Here is a 16,496-nt window from a genome sequence, read left to right as displayed (position 1 = left end):
TAAGACTGAAATTTGGAGAGGCTGAGCATGTCCAGTCTCAGCCTTTGGATTATCAAGAATAAATCCAGCAACTGGCATGTGAATATGTTAATGCTGTAGATTCTAGCATGGAAACAGGAAACTGTATTTATGAGGCAAAAATATATCAGCGATTAATTCAGTTCTATATATAATATATACATTTTACAGATACAAAATCTTTGCCAAAACATGCATAATTTGCAAGTACACTGAAGTTGGAAAATGCCAGAATGAAGGTTGCCTTTCCATGCATATGCCCTAAAGGAATCTTTAATTACAAGATTCCTGGCTTCTTTTTCTAACACTGAAATTTTATCATTTCAATGCGTGCTTGATTTTGAAGTCTTAATATTTTCTCTTTTAAATAAAGACTTAGGGATGCATTTCCCCAGGTTTAAAAGAAAAGCAACAACATTGGAAAACAACGATATTCCATCCTTCTACCATCACCAGACTGCAACCTCTCTGTGTCATCCCAGGAGCCTCCTGAGCAGATTTACCCAATGCTGGTGTGGTGCTGAAGCCTGAGCAATGATCCCGTGTGTCTTCTGTCATGTGACAAAGCTACAGCTGTCAGCAAGAGGACTGGAAGGTGAGGCAGCACCTGAGCAGAGTTTTAAATTAGTTACTTATTACTGCTCTCTCTCATCTTTTTCATTATAGTTCATATTGTGCAACCATTATCAGCCTTGCTTGGAGCAGCCACGTGAATTTCCCATATGCACAGTCACTTCTACCCATGCAAATGAATGTAAAACTTTGATTTCTGATTTGCTCACATTTTACATCTCTTTGCGCTTGGTTTCTGCAGCTGAGAGTGACAGCACATAGTGCTACAGCCTTCAAATCCAGGTCTGTGTGCTGAGGAGGGTCCCACTTGAAGCTGATTGTTTTTCCTCGTGGCTGTTAAGTCAGAGTAGTCACACTGACAGCACAGAAGTTGATAATGATTTATCACACATCCAGTGTACTAATCATTATGCATCATTGTCTGCCTCTTTCTACTGTGGATTGAAAAGATTTGATCAATAGTGGCACCATGCAAAGCCTCATAGAATTTGTACATTTCCTAGAATCTCTTTCCATGTTTAGGTATTTTATCTCTATAACCAAGGGGGCAATATTTCAAATCTCTCTGTGCACTATAGAAATGCCCCAAAACTAGTATGTACCTCTGCTGCACTAAAAAGGCTGTGCATTCCCAAATTTCAAATAGAAGAGGAGGGTTGAGGACTCTGGAGCCTGATTCCAATGAGAGAGCTTAGAGGCAGAAAAACATCCTACCTGTGAAGACTCAGCCAGAGTATGAGAGGGTTAAATACTTACTTTATGTTGCCTTTTTAGTTGATTAATTTAAACCAGGACTGTGCACCTGGTACTGAAACTGCAAACTGAAAGTTCTCTTTGAGATCTGGAAACAGCAACAGGCTTGCTTCCATAAATAATACTGAAAGTTAAACAGTGATTTCACAAGGTCCAGGACGTAGTATAAATAAGAAAGCAGAAATATCCAGGAAATCCTTAGTTAACAAATGTTTTGTTTTAAACATTATATGCTTTTCTTGATCTCTGAAAATCATCTTCACAGTAGACAGTAAACTGAGAGAAGTAAAAAGAAAAATTTTCTCAGACTTGAGCAAGATATTTTGTCATACTGAAAGAAGGGTTTGTTCTGGAGCCTTTCAGTGTTAATCCAAAAGCTCACAGACCTGGTGAAAGGTTAAAAAGCAATGAAATACTCTATTAATGACACCAAGCTTGTGTCAAAAAAGTTTCAGATGCTGTATGCTGACACCACATATCACAGCATTCAGCAACTGCAGGAGAACGGATTAGTGCAATGCTTGGAATTGAACCATCCCAAAGGGGTTTTTAGGCATGTTGGGCCAAATTCAGCCAGGAGGTAACTGCATAGATTTGACTAGATTTATACCCTGAGAAATGTGGTCTTTTTTGTTGTGGTCAAAATGTAATGCTCAGGTTAAAACTGGGCATCTGTACAAAAGTTGTGACTCTTCTTTTTGAAGAAATAATTTAAAATGTCATCCAGTTATTTCAGGTAAGCACGGGTGCTACTTCAGATCAGTGATTCTGCTGTTTTCATTTTTGGCTTCTAGACCAAACTGGGCTGCTGAAAAGTGAAAAGGAGGGAAATGGGAGAAATTCTGCAAAACTTTTTCCACATACAGTGTACACCACTTGCTGTTTCTATGTCCCCGTTGTCCTCAGGCCACCCCATTCTAGATTCAGGACCTGTTTCAGTCACAAGTGTTCCTGTTCTGTCTAAAGCATCATCTCTGTCTGGTATTTATTACATAGTCCAGTGGACTGAACGACCTGTGAGTGGGACAGATGCCAGAGGAAAACAAGCACAGGCTGGGGGCAGCCAAAAACCTGCTGACATTGAGTCATTGAGAAGCTCTGAGGGTTTTGTCCTGGTTTGGTTTGTTTATGCTTTTTTCTATCTATGTGGTTTTTGAAAATCACAAATTCTACTCTGGAAAATACATATTTTGGCTTTGTACAGGTTTCTAAATTCTGTTCAGCCCACTCAGCAGTATATTAACTTCTGCCATATGATTTGTTTTTCTCTTACGGTCTCCATGGGAAAAAAAGATGTTGGAACTGTAGTCCTTGTTGTGTGATGTTTAGGTTTATTATTTCTATGCTTGCATTGCATGTAAATGAGGCAAAGAGAAAAGTAGCCATGAGCTCCTGGGCAGCTTCAGGAAGCCTGGTGCTTGTACAGAGCTGATGTGAAGTGTGGCAGCGGGCAACCGTTCCTGTATCAGAGGGAAGGATTTTCCTTGCCCTGTCTCAGAGCAGTGGGGAGGCATTTCAGCAGCCATTACAATAATTTCTTAATCTCAGGAGGCTCAGAGTTGCTGTAGCAACCTTTTGCTAGATAAGAATTTGGCTGGTGAAGCCCCACAGGAATCTGCTCCCACTCTTGCCTAACCTCTCACATCACTGGTCTCATCTGCCACAGAGAAACCCCAGCTGTGAATCAGGCAGGGTGAGGGACCCCTTTCCACAAGTTCCTCACAGAACTTTCCCCTAATTCCTGCAATCAGATGCTTTTTGACAATTTTCCGTGGAGACGGAGCTTTGCTGTGTGTATGGAGTTCTTCTCTGCCTGAACTTGAATTGTAAAAGTGGTCATAGTAAATTTTGTGCACACAAACAAGCCCTTATTCATGCACTTGCAGATCCAGACAGTGAAGATGCAAAAGCAGGGAGTGCCGTTTGAGAGATCGGTGTGGGAAGTTTGACTGGGAGGCAGCAGGAGCTGTGGTGACACAAAAGAACTATTATAAAGTCACCGAGGGGATCAGGCAGATGGGAGCAGACTTGAGTAGGAAGGAATACAGACAAGGTCCCCAAAGCCTGTTACTTAGATTTGGATAAAAAATGATGTGTGAAGTTGGTCAGAGCATGAGGGGATGCATCGCTCCTAAACCAGTTCCTTCAGAAGTGTGAAGTAGTTTCTGGAGTAATGAAAGACATTTTTTTGGCCTTCCAAATTGCTGTATGGTTGAGAATAATATTTGGGAGGTTTTATTTATAAATAATTTTGCCCAGTGGTTATAGAGAAAAGACAGTCCATATTTTGGACTGTTGCCTCCTATTTCTAATTCTACAGATGATTGACATTGTCAAACCACAGGCATGGGTGCTGCCTTCTGTTGTAACTCTGGAGGAGGACATGGCATAACTGTTGTTTCCCTTTTATATATTGTTCAATGATTATTACTTTTGAACCAGGACACGTAGGGCCAGTTCCTTCCCTGGTTTCCTGCTCCTACTCCCAGATCTGCTTCTGTAAGTCATTATTAGTCTGCTTAGATTAAAATATCAGTCACGGAGCAGGTACCAAAATCAGTGGTAAGTTGAAATAATGTGCTGAGCTGAAGAACTAGGTGGCTGAGGAGCCAGCCCACACTCCTTTTTGCCAGATGTGGTGCAGGGCTGCTGCTTCTGAGGGGTAGAAAGCTGAGGAAATTCAGTGTGAAGCTGTCCAGCAAAGGGAGCTGTGGAGAGCTCCAGGATCTTGCTATACCAGAGATGCACCAGCTTAACAAAAAAAATCCTGAGTCTGTGAGGTTAAACCAGGCTGAATCCCTAATGTTAATGCAAGATTTAACTCTTGCAGATACTATTTCAAGTTGTACAGGCAGTCACTAAACACAACCAACTGTGAAAAATATAGTTTAAAAAAAGTTTAATTTGTGCATTTAATGATTCTCACTGGTTTAAAGCCCAGGTAAAGCAGGGCGAATTCCAGAAAAAGAATCACTGGTTTGTTTGGGGTTTTTTTTAAACCAAGTACTTTCCAGTCTGAAGCACTTTTTAATTATGCAGAGAAGAAGAAGATCCATCCTGGCAGGTTTCTTGGGCTGCAGGGAGCTGTTAGGCCTCAGACAGAAAATGGGCCCATGTATGGTTATAGTCAGCCGAATGTGTCGCTGAGTGGCAGCGAGGAAGGCGAGTGGGCTTTGGAGAGCTGACTGATCTCCGTGCTCTAGCAAAGGAATCAAAACTGAATATGGACTGTGCCCTAGTTAGACTTATTCTAACTACCCAGAGCTGTGTGTCACTTCATGCAAGTTGGGCTGCAGCCTGAGCTCTGTTTCGGGGGTGTCGTGTATATGTTTTTTACTGTATATTTTTGAAAGAGCACCCAGTTCTGAGGAATCTATTCCCAGCTGAAGCACACAAGCTCTGGAAAGGTCAGAGAGAGGCATCTCTAGCTTTGGTAAATAAACAAATCTCTTCTCTGTGGCTGGGATGTTGTATTAATAGCAGTAGATTTGGTTTCGCATTGTGGAGCTCCTCCTGTTTCATTGCTATTGAAGATAAGAGAACACAAAATGTTCTGTCACCCTCCCTGTGAGAAAACAAGCCAACAGGCAGAGACTATTATATTTAAAGATATTACTGAGGCAAAGGCTTGGAGCACACAAACACCCAGGTTTATATTCAGTAACTACTGGATACCATCACTGGCACATCAGTAACTCAGCCTTAGTTAATGCCTCGCATGAAAGAATTTGCAAGACAAAGTCACTGCATGAGAAATAAACTAAAAATAAGGGTTGAGCCTTAAGCAGATGGAAGGATTGAGCCTTAATTTTTCCCTTTTGCATTTTTCTTAGTGATTCAGTGCAGCAAAAAATTAACAGGTCTTTTCTGCTTCTTAACCTGTGCACCCACCAGTCTGCTACAGTCAGGTTTACTTCAGCTGGTAACCTGGAGTTATTCCTTCATCACAGGACACCAGGACTGAAGAAGTTTTTCTCAGCAGTTCCTCACAGGAAGATTTCTTGTGAAATTGTAAAACCCCCTAGCTTGGCAGCAAGCATGTGTAAAATAAACTAACAGAGCTGTACCCTAGAGCTTCCCTACCCAAGTTCTTTGGGAATAATTAATTCTAAAGTTTCACATGTAGCATATTTTACTTGGGAATACTCACCTCCTGGGTGGAAGGCAGACAGCCTAGTGGGTAAGAAACGTGATGGGAAGAAATGAAGAATTTATCCTTAACTAGTTGACATATATGACACAAACCATTGCTACCCTAACACTGGTCACTATTACATGAGTTGATCCGTGCTCAGGATGTACTTCTTGTCCTTGGTGGCACCGTTGCTCCAGTTGGGCGTCAGTCCAAGAAGGAGACAGTCTTCTCCTCTGCAAATAAGCATCTTCTGTTGGAGAGCAGATTGCTCGAGATAAGTAAAAATAAACATGAACCAAATCAGATAATTCTTCTCTCAACAGTAATTTTCCTTGTCCTTGAAATGTCCTCAGCTACAGGTTTATTTGTTTCCCTGATGCTCAGGTAGAGAGTCTGTTCAGAGGGGAGTTATTTTGCATGCAGGAGGCGTTTTGGAAAACTGCACCTCTACATAGGATTCATAAACAAACCAAATGACTCAACAGAAAGAAGTTACATGCAGTGAGATTTTTTCCTCTAGGGGTATTTTTAGAGCAAGAAAATAAAAATATTGGCAGAAGATAGACACCAAAATCACCAAAATTGTTCTCTCTTCAGTCTGACCAGTCTGGAATTTAATTTCTGGGCTCGTTGTGGCCCCCAGGTAGCATTCCACCTTTCTGTGTTGTGGGAGAAAGTCTCAGCTGAGGTTAAGATGCTGCTTGTACGTGTTTGTAAGTGAATATCATTTCCTATCTGCTGCACTCATTGCATTTTACATGAAAGAGGAATTAATTATTTCTTCTAGATCAGCACATATGCAAATTCCTCTAAAAAATTCAAAAGAAATTCTGGGCAGAGACAATGGACTTCTTTGACAGCTACTGATGAGTCTTTAAGATGATTATAAATGTTCAGTGAAAGTAACAATTTTTGTAGTTAGGAATAAAAAAAAGGTAATTGTTCCATATTGTAGCTTCCTTACCATTTGAGAACAACCCCAAATTTAATTCTGCCATCACAGGAATTTTTGGCTGAGTTACATGTGAGAAAAGATTTCCATTTTGAGCATGAAATTTCTTTTAACTGTGATTTCTGATACAGCATATGCCATAGAAATGAGGAAAAAATCCCTGCAGTTTGTGTGAGGGCCTTCTGATGCTTCTGAAGGATTCTGTGTGCCTCAGTGTGTTAATGCTTGAAAGGATTTAATCCAGATGGTTTTGGAAAGGAATGAGTTTTATTTGTACCTGATACCAATAAGATTTTCTTTTTCAAACAGATTTAATAGTCATAAGAGCTGTGCTGTGAATAAGGGATTCTAAATAAAATTTAAATCTTTGCATGCAACATTTTTCATTTAATTACATCATAAGATACTAAAATTGAAATATTTATTTTTATTTTAAGTGATATCATTGTGGAATTTCAAAGCCACAGGTAACCACTACATTTATGTAATGACCACTGAAAAAATAGTGGTGGAAACAGAGAGTATCAACTTGAATTATCCCACGAATATCATGTTCTTGAAAGGTAACCAATATTAAACACCCAATACATGAGAATAATAGGGAAATTAATTCTTTTATAACTTCAGTATTGATCCAGTTTTTGTCTTTCTAAAAATGAATTTGTGTAAAGGGTGTGTGCAGCTGAACTTTTGGGTAGTGATTTGGGCAGATTGAACCTGATATTAAGAACTTCAATCTGTTTGAACAGCATCTGAATTTTCCTTCAAGGTGTAATAAAAGGCAGCAAGCAGCCCCCAACTGCATAAGCAATAAGATAATTGCTGTTCTGCTTGGCAAGGTCATAATCTGGTTCCTGATTATATGTTAATGGCAACAAATTAAGATACTTCAAGATGATGAATGTCCAACAACATTATTTCAGTATTCCACGTGCCTGAAAATTTTCTCTTTTCTTTCAAGAATGAATCCTGTTCCCTGAAATGCAGCTGGAGAACGAGGGCAGATCAGGCCACCCTGGACCTCAGGAGATTGATAGTGTTGGCAGCTGAGGATCTAATTATGGATTATTTGGGTCGGACTCTTTTATCCCAGGTAGGTGTGACTTGATTGACTCAAAAGAGGTTAGTTCATTCAGTTCACAGGGGTTATACTTAGAGCAGGAGTGAATTATTCCCCTAAAAATTGTCATCCTATTAATCTTAAGGAGAGTCTAACAATTCCTGTAAGCAGACATCTTGATTTTATATGGAATTTTAATATCTTAATGATATTGCATGAACTGCTGGCAGTTATGTATGTTATTATTACATTTGCATTAGTTCTGTGTGTTTTTAATAAAGCTCAGGATGAAAGCATTTACTCAGAAAAATACTGTTAGGATTGTTTCCTTTGCAAATTCTCTCTCTTAATTTTGCAAAGGCAGAGCCCAAACCAGATTGGCACAGTCTGCAGTCCTTAAACTGACCATAAACAGGGCACATGGTGATGTAGGGTTTATTCCATATTTCAAATTCTAATTGCTTAGGAGATTGAAAAATATTGTCTACTTGAATTACATGATAACCCACAACTGGATTGCAGTATTTTGGTGTTTTTCACAGTTTCTTGCATAAGCATTTTAAAATCTCCCCACTCATTTTATCTATCAATACACAGAACATGTACAGTGTGTCTGGGAGTTATTGTGGCACTAAATAAAAGTCATGAAGTCCTGCCTTGCCACGAGCAATGCCCCATGTAAATGATAGGGTGCACTAATTAGGGCAGTCTGAGTTCCCTTTGTTTGTTCCAAAATCCTGTGGAGGAACTCAGGAGAGATCTGTCCAAGACATTACATCAGGAAAGAGGCTCAGTCTGATTTATCCCATCGTGTAGGCGACACATTTCCAGAACTCTATGTTCCACTTTAACAGATGCATACATTCTCAGAGGGGAGGACAATGAGTTTATGCAGGAAAAAGCATTCCCTGGAAAATCAGAAGCCCAGGTGATCATTCTGCATTTAGTATTTCATTTTCTGAGACTCACATGAAGGAGAGGAGCACAACCCTGCTGCCAGAGTAACCAGAAGTTATGAGTATTAATTTCCTGCCTTCCAGCACTGATTGCCTGGTAGGCATTTCTTAAGTGATAAAATTTCTGTTTTGTTTTCTGCTGTTTAACTCTGTGATCATTCAACATCCATTAGGGGAACAGGTTTTGATTAAGGGAAGATTTCACCTTGGCTTGGGAGCTTTCTAATAAAACAGTTGTTATTTTTGTAATTTGTCTTCATACTGTCCCTGAAGCACATTGAGGACACCAGGGACTGCAAACAGAGGTGCAGCTTTGCAAAAGTTGTTTTCTTTGAGGGTGAAGGTAGTTTAGGAAGATCCAGCCCCTTGTTCTCCATGTCCCTTGCTCCCAGCTCCTCACCTGCAGCTCTCCACCCCTTCAGTTTTGCTCTCACAGTTGTTTTGTGGCCATAAACTGAACAACTGAGTTAATAATCATCTTTCACCAAGAGGTTGTGATAAGCCTGACCGTGCAGTCCCACGGAGTTGTGCCAGAACCACTGAAAAAAAATCATTGTCACCATGATTCCAGGCTGGTTTAGACTGAGGTGCCACAGAGCAGGGCAGTCCCACCTCTTCTCTTGAGTGTTCCTGAGTAAATGGAATGTGTTGGGATGTGCCAAGAAGCAACTCCAGCTGAAAGCAGAGTTCTCACTACCATTTTACTGAAGGGATTCTTGTTTTGAAGAAGCTTTGGCTGAAGCTCCACACTATGCTATGTAGCATCCTGCAATTTAAGAAGCTGCATCCAGTTTAGGGGGGTTTTTTGCTTCCTTTTAGGTTCCAGGTGCAAATTATTGCTGGGTTTAATCTCCTGGAAACCCACATCCTCCTTGTATTCAGGGAGCAACCACAGTGTGTGCAGTAAGAGGGCAGGCTTAACCCATGCTCACTTAGTGTGTGCTTTTCCTCCAGCCAATAATCACCCCCAACTTAATTAGTTAATGCTGTGATTGGGGATTCAATATTTATGCACCAGGGAAGCCATAACATTGCAAACCTCTCTGTTGAATGCCCTTATATAAAAACTGAGGTACCCATATGGATTATTTCAAAGAAAGATAAATTGCATTAGGACTGTGTGTTTGCAGGTAAAATTGGCTCTGATGCAGCTGCTGTATCAAAGAAAAATTCCTTTATTATGAAACTCCAGTATCCATGTCTCTCCTTGTAGGATATAATACTGGAAACATTGCTGAGCCTGTGATGAGGAGTTCATCTGATTCTAAATGAACTACTCAGTAACAGGCTGTACATCTTGCAAGTAAGGAGAACACCTCCATCAAAGCATTTTGCATTGGTTTTAATTTTTTCTGTTTTCTAAAGAACCTGGGTTTGATATTATTTTTTTTTCCCCAAAAGTCTGAATTTTCAAGACTTTGCATTATAAAGTTGCGGGGTTTTTTTAAATGGGATTTTTTTTTCATGAAATGATATGAACATTTAATTTATTTTTTTTCTGTTGACACTGAATTTTCTCATGGGGAAAATGTTTTTATTCCCCCGTGGTATATGCTTGTATCAACAAAAGTTTTTGTTTAAGGCCAAATTTATCACACTAAATAGGAGCTTTCACCATTGACTGGGTTATTCATTAACTGAGGTTACCCTGGAGTTGTTCTCATGTGTAAAAGCAAGATTTAGTGCTCAGTGATAAATCTGCTGCTCTTCTATTTGAAGGCTAATCCAGCCAATTCCAGCATGCTGAGGAGCAGACAGAAAAGCAGAAGCAGCAGCTTTGTCACAGCTGCCTGGGGCAATAAACCAGAAACCCAAACTCTCCCATCCCTTACCGTGCTCCAAGGCAGCCAGTTTTTCTCTGGCAGCTCTTTCACATTCATGCATCTTTACAATTTTTGAAGACAACATTGAGTAATATTCAAATAATATAATATTAAAAATAGCTTCATTTCCTCTAACTCAAATGTACCAAGAACAAGCCCACAAATACCCGTTTGCCCAAAGTGTTGTATCCTGGTTCCTAAGTGAGACCCAACCTTGTGTGCACACATGCACACACACAGGGCTTCTCCTGATCTTATCTCTCTGGCATTACAAAAAGATCTCAGGGTAGGAGAAAAATCTCACATTTCATTTTGTTGACTCCATTAGCTCCACGAAGCTTTTTATGTTTGAAATTCCTTGTTGCAATATAATTAAAAGCTCCTTCAGGAATTGGCTTTATGTCTGTCTGTATCATATTCGTTTATTTCTACCTGTTCTGATCTTTCCATTATACTTTTCAATGAATTATCACATCACAAATGTACAGAGATTTCACTCCTGAATTGCTTTTCAGGCAGTGGCAGGGTCAGCTGAGGATACTCCAAGTGAGGACACTGACTCGTGCGCTGGGAAATTCGGTGACGTTTGAGATGTCGTTCCTTTGTGTTCCAACAATCCAAACCTCGGGCTAGGATGGGAGTTTGGGGGTCTGAACAACAATATTCAGGATCAGACTCAGGAGGTTTCACAGGGACATCAGGTTGGGAATCCTGGGCATGCCCTGAGACCACAGCCCAGAGACAGGGACTGGATTCCTACTTCTGCTTCTGTTCCGCTCCAGAGTGGAGTTTGTTAATCCAGAAAATACCATCAACAGCAGCAACTCGTTGATCTGGCTACGTGGCCAACAGAATTTACTAGGAGTTGTTTGTCAATTATTTTGAGATTCCGTGATGGGAGTTGCTACACCAAATAGTTTCTTTTAACCTGATTTGTGGATGTGCCAATGGAGTCACACGGATTCACAGGATCAGAGTCGCTTCTCTTAAGCTGTCCACAAATGCTTTACATGACAATGCCATAAAATCAGGAAACTGGATATTCTGGAGTTAGAACTTGAGCTATCAGTCACAGTGTAACAGAGCTATAAAAGTGTGCATTGACATGGAGTGTGATCAAATTAATATAAACAATATACTCCCGAGCATATACTACTTATCCCACATAGATCCCACTGGCATGTCTAGATTTGGTTTCCATGTTATTCCTTGGATTTGATCATTAGGTAACACGGGGCAACATTAATATTGAAGGGAGAAAATCTTGTACAGGATAAACGACAAGAACACTCACTCTGTCAATTCTTTTATTTCCAGCAGTGAAACTGCATTATCATCGCCACAAACTAATCCCATTTTGTCCCTGAGTGCAGGAGGTCTGTAGCAGAGTGATACAAATGAATTAAACTATATTGATTATATAGAAAATTAAGTGCAAACTATTTAGCACATCCTAAGTGATTAGATGCAATAAAACGTTGCAGAGACGATTGCACAGCTGGCAAACCCAAGTCAGGAGAGAACAATCGGCCGCTCTGGGGGAGCAAGGACCTGGCTCCAGACCTTGGCTCTTCCACTGAGAGCCTGACAAACACCCTTTGTGCTGGAGGGGACAGGTGTCAGCCCCGTCCCAGCCCTTTCCCACTCCCCATTTAGATTTTACATCAAGTCTCTGTGAGCTCTGCCTTGAAATCCCATTTTTCTGAGCAAAGACAAAGGCAAACGCCTTTCATTGGCACTGGTTCCAGAGGAGCAAAGGTGTTACATAAAGGACTGCTGAGATTTTGGATTACACAATATTTTTAAGGGGCATGTGATACCTCAGAGACTATTTATATGTACATTTGAAAGTAACTGTTGATTACCCGAACTAATTCTTATCCTAAACAGATCCACCACTAAGAAGGTACAGAAAAACAATTCTGCAGTAGCATAAAATTAAACTGACTTGTTTGTGGGTACATGAAAGGATTAAAGAGTATAATTTTACTCTCTTAGACCAAATGAATTCCTAAATTGGAAAAGCAGCTCTGTCCAAGGTCGCCTCTGTTGTTTCCAAAAATATCTCGAAACAAACGCAAGAGGGGCACTTTGTTGGGTGTTATCTAGACATATATAGTTTCAATCAAATTCTTCAACAAGTGTCAGAGTAAAAGTCAAACATTTGTCTGACACTGCCAAGTCACCGGCAAGTGAATCCCCTCAAAGGTTGAAAATAAATTTGATAACAGAATTATGAATTATGGGATGTTTTCTCTAAAGAAAAAGCCACGTTAATTTGGGATTGTATTGTAAACACCTTTTAGACATTTCATAAAAGGGTTGTCTAATTCTTTCCACAACACTGGGTGAAGTGATACAAGGTTGTGTTCACGACCCCAGGAAAATATTTATAGTGCTTTTTCCAGTATATAAGTTCCCCCCTTCCCTCTCTTTGTGTTTTATGATCAACCTTCAATTAAACCAAGAAGCAGAAAAGAACCTTCATGGTATGAGATTTTGAAGTGGTGCATTTCCCATACAAATGGCTGAAGTGCAGCATAGTTAATAAAAACCACAAAAGGAGCAGTAACACAACAGCAAGAACCCACTGTGAGTGAGCCACACTCCACCTCACTGTTAGAGCCTGGTTAGGAGCTGTGGGAGACGTTTTCTGAAGGAGATTTAATGTCAGGATGATGCTGTCACTGCCCAATTTTCCTCACTGCCCCAGGAACATTAACTGGCTCCTTTGCTGCTCCCTGAGCCCACGGGAAGGGGAAATGAAGGAGAGGAACCCTTAGGGCCAGAAGATGTAACGTGAATGTAAAATATTAGTGGAACAGGTTGTCTGTGGGTGACTTTCGGTGTTCTGATAGTTCTGTTTGCTTTTTAACGCGCTATAAAAACACGGCAGGCTCTAAGCACGGAACGAGGGAGATGGGAGTGTTTTATAAATACTTTATAAAACCTCCAGGGTTTTAATGCTGCAGTCCACAGAAAGCTGGTTTGGAGCACTGCATCATTTAATAGCAGTTAATAAGCAAAATGTACAATTTTAATATGATTTTAATTTTAAATGTTTCCATTTTTAGAATCCCAAGTTAATCAGCCATTTTTGCTCTGGGTAATTCTTCACTAATGGCTCTAAAATTTCTGTGATAACTGCAAAGAAATGCCTAAACCCTGGTTTACTCACCAGAAAATGCTGTAGTAGTGTAAACCAAGTAAACCGCTGAATTATTCATACTTTAGAGTTTCAACTGCTGTTTAAAAAAGAGTAATCCAGTTTCAAAAAAACAAACATTAACCCCCGACAAATTTTAATTGCAGAGAATCATAATGGTTTTTAGGGTTTTTTCTGATTGAACCAGTTGTAAAATGTATAAAGAAATTGGGAGATTAGTTCCTTCTTTATTTCCCTTACTTGGTCATTATTTGTATGCAATGTAAATCTTTATGGTTTTGTTGTTGTTGCTCCCAAAGTGCAAAGCATATTTCCTATTCCATTCCAGGAAAAATAAGTAGGGAGAGAGAAAGGAATTTATCTTTGATAACGGGTAAGATCCCATTTTCCATGTTCCTGTTAACTGCATTTTTCCTGGTATTAGCAAAATGTGCAGGATTTGGCTTTATCGTGTTTCAAGAGTAGACTTAATTAAGTGCTTATTGTATAAATGAGTGGGTTTAGAACTTGAGCAGTTGCAATAAAATTTAGAAGCTTTAAAATGACATCTTCTTGTGTAATAAGAGACTGAACTGAAGCAGGAAAATAGACATTGACTTGAGTAGATCCATTTGCAGGAAAAGAACTGCAGCTCCTGGCTTTCAACAAATGCTGGAAGTGTGTCTCCTAATTAGCAAAACCAGAGTTTTTTCTTTAGTACGCAGAATGGAAGGTCAAAAAAGGGCAAAAATACACTTTTAAATAATAAATATAAATAATTCCTTTAAATACAAGGTAAAGAATACAGTTTTAATCACATGATAAACACACTAAATACTTCCAGCACTGGATTTGTGCAACAGCCTCTCATAAATGCCTACTAAAAATCAAACCACGTTGCTCAAGACTTGTTATTTCAATTGTTTGTACTGAGAAAATCTTCCACAAACACTTGATTTTTGTTATAAATTAGAACATGTCCAATGGAACATTGATTTATGTTGGATGAAAGTCGTTCTTTCAGATAATTACTGTTATTTTTATTTGCAGTGTGCTATAAATCTGATGATGGGCCCTTTAATTCCTGCTTGTTCTGTCAGGATGAAGAACGGAGCTAAATCCAGCAGACCTTGTTTTGGCAAAACTCCCGCTGAAGTCAGGGAGGGTTTTGTGAAAGGAAGGCCAGCGTGGTTTGTCTCCCAGCTCCTGCTGATTATTTGGGACATGTTTGCTCCCTCTCCAAGCCCTCAGAGCTGCTCACCCAGGGTGACACCACCACGGGAATCAGGGAAATCAGTGCCAGGCAAGTGTGAAAAATGCCCTTTTCACCCACTGACCTTGGAATAACACGGATTACCTCGGGAGTTTGGAGACTGCCACTGTGAAACTACTGCTGCAGAGATAGGCACAGAGAATTTGGAGAGCCCGCTTTAAATTCACGCTGAGAATTTAAAGAACTCTTTAAATGCGCTGGAAATAGGTCAGATTCTGATTGTTAGAAAACAACTACCCACGTGGGTGTTGCCAGACAGGTGGGACCTTGTGATAAAGTTGTTGATTCGTGTAATACTTCCTTACTGGAACTCTGGCACAGCCACGAGAATGTCAGTCCCGTTCCCATTGCACTGGAGAAAGGCAGCTGAAGGGTTAACGGCGTTCCCTCGGCAGGAACCTCCTGCCGGGAGTGATAACGCCGGGCACAGGGCTTTGCTTTTTACAGGAGCTCTGAGCAAACACAGGGCCAGAGAGAGAACCCAGAGCCACGGGCACCAGAGCTCCCCTTGTCCCAGACAGGGTGATGGAGAACAGCGTCCCACACCCCGCTGTGGCACAGCCTTTCTCCCAAGGGGACACTCTCAGGTGACAGCATCCAGTCTCTGTGTCTTCAGTCAGTCACCATCTGCCTTCATGTGGGAGCTGGCTCCAGGCTGGCCAAGCACTGCCAGGGAGGGATTCAGGCACTGCACCGAGCCAAAGGGCTCTGCATCGATGGCTCACTGGGGACAGTCACCAGGCAGTGAACACTGAGCTGCTTCTGGGCCAGACACCAATCAGTGATCCAAGGAGCAGCTCTGACCTGCATTTCCAGCTCCAGAACCAGCAAGGCACTGGGAGAACAGATTCCATATTGATTCCATAGGTAGTACATTATCCATGGACATCTCCAGGCACTGCTGAACACCTCTGCTGCAGCGTGTTTGTAACAGAGAGCAGCATCCCACTGTAGGGAAGTCTTGTCAAGAAAGCTCTGGAAATTGGGATATTTAAACATAATAGCAGGGCCTAACCTTCATGACTGTGGGCAACTATATGCATGTGACATCCTGAGTAGTAATTTCCGTGTGAGTAAAGAGATAGAAATAAGTAATCCTAGATTTGGGTAGTGAAGGGAGTGTAAGAACATCCATTTTAGTTATTAGAGTTTAAATGGAAGTAAGATGGTACCTCTAATATAAACCAAATAATCTGATACCCAGATGGTAAATGGCTGCTCCCATAACAGTGGATGTGCTGCTTTCTCATGCCTGTTTCTGATGCCTGGAACTATTTCATCTCTCAGGTCCATGTGGATCTTGCTGTAGCTCCAAGGACAGCTGAAATCAACATCACTAAATCCCCCAAAGCTGCAGAATATTACAGTAGTTTTATAGCTGGGATGCTTCCTCATCCAGTTCTGGATAGGGATAAGGAGAAGCCTTTGGAAACATAGTGAGCTGCTGCTGATCATAGTGTTTCAGCTGGGACAAATTTGGTAAGTGCTGCAGCCTCCAATTTACCTAAATTTTTGATTTATTTGGACCTTCCCAACAGAAATGCAAGTATTTTGCCATACCGGATGTTTAATCTTATTAACCAGTTAGGCTCTTAACAATTACAAAGTAAAAAACTGGGAAGTTAACTTTTTGTTGCAAGATAGGAAGTAAAGATAAAACTGTGAAATTTGAAGATTTTTGAATGCTCCCATCAAATCCTGAACTAGGTGGAAAACCAGTGAACAGAATCCATTAACGCTGCATTTATTAAATGTCCACTTGTATAAAAAGCTAAAAATAGTGTTTGAGTTTTTCCAATTTTCTTTTT

General features: G+C 40.5%; 1 long non-coding RNA gene across 1 annotated transcript; it reads left to right on the top strand.

The window, feature by feature from the left end:
* Positions 1–333: 333 nt before the first annotated feature.
* Positions 334–14,713, top strand: LOC116452794. The gene is made up of 3 exons (XR_004243606.1): positions 334–613; positions 7,393–7,524; positions 14,516–14,713. It is a non-coding gene; the product is annotated as an uncharacterized LOC116452794 (long non-coding RNA).
* Positions 14,714–16,496: the final 1,783 nt, after the last annotated feature.

This window comes from Corvus moneduloides, chromosome 18, assembly GCF_009650955.1.
Source record: "Corvus moneduloides isolate bCorMon1 chromosome 18, bCorMon1.pri, whole genome shotgun sequence".
NCBI classification, from domain to species: Eukaryota; Metazoa; Chordata; class Aves; order Passeriformes; family Corvidae; genus Corvus; species Corvus moneduloides.
Note: the sequence above shows the minus strand (reverse complement) of the source record. Positions and strands in the feature narration are given on the sequence as shown.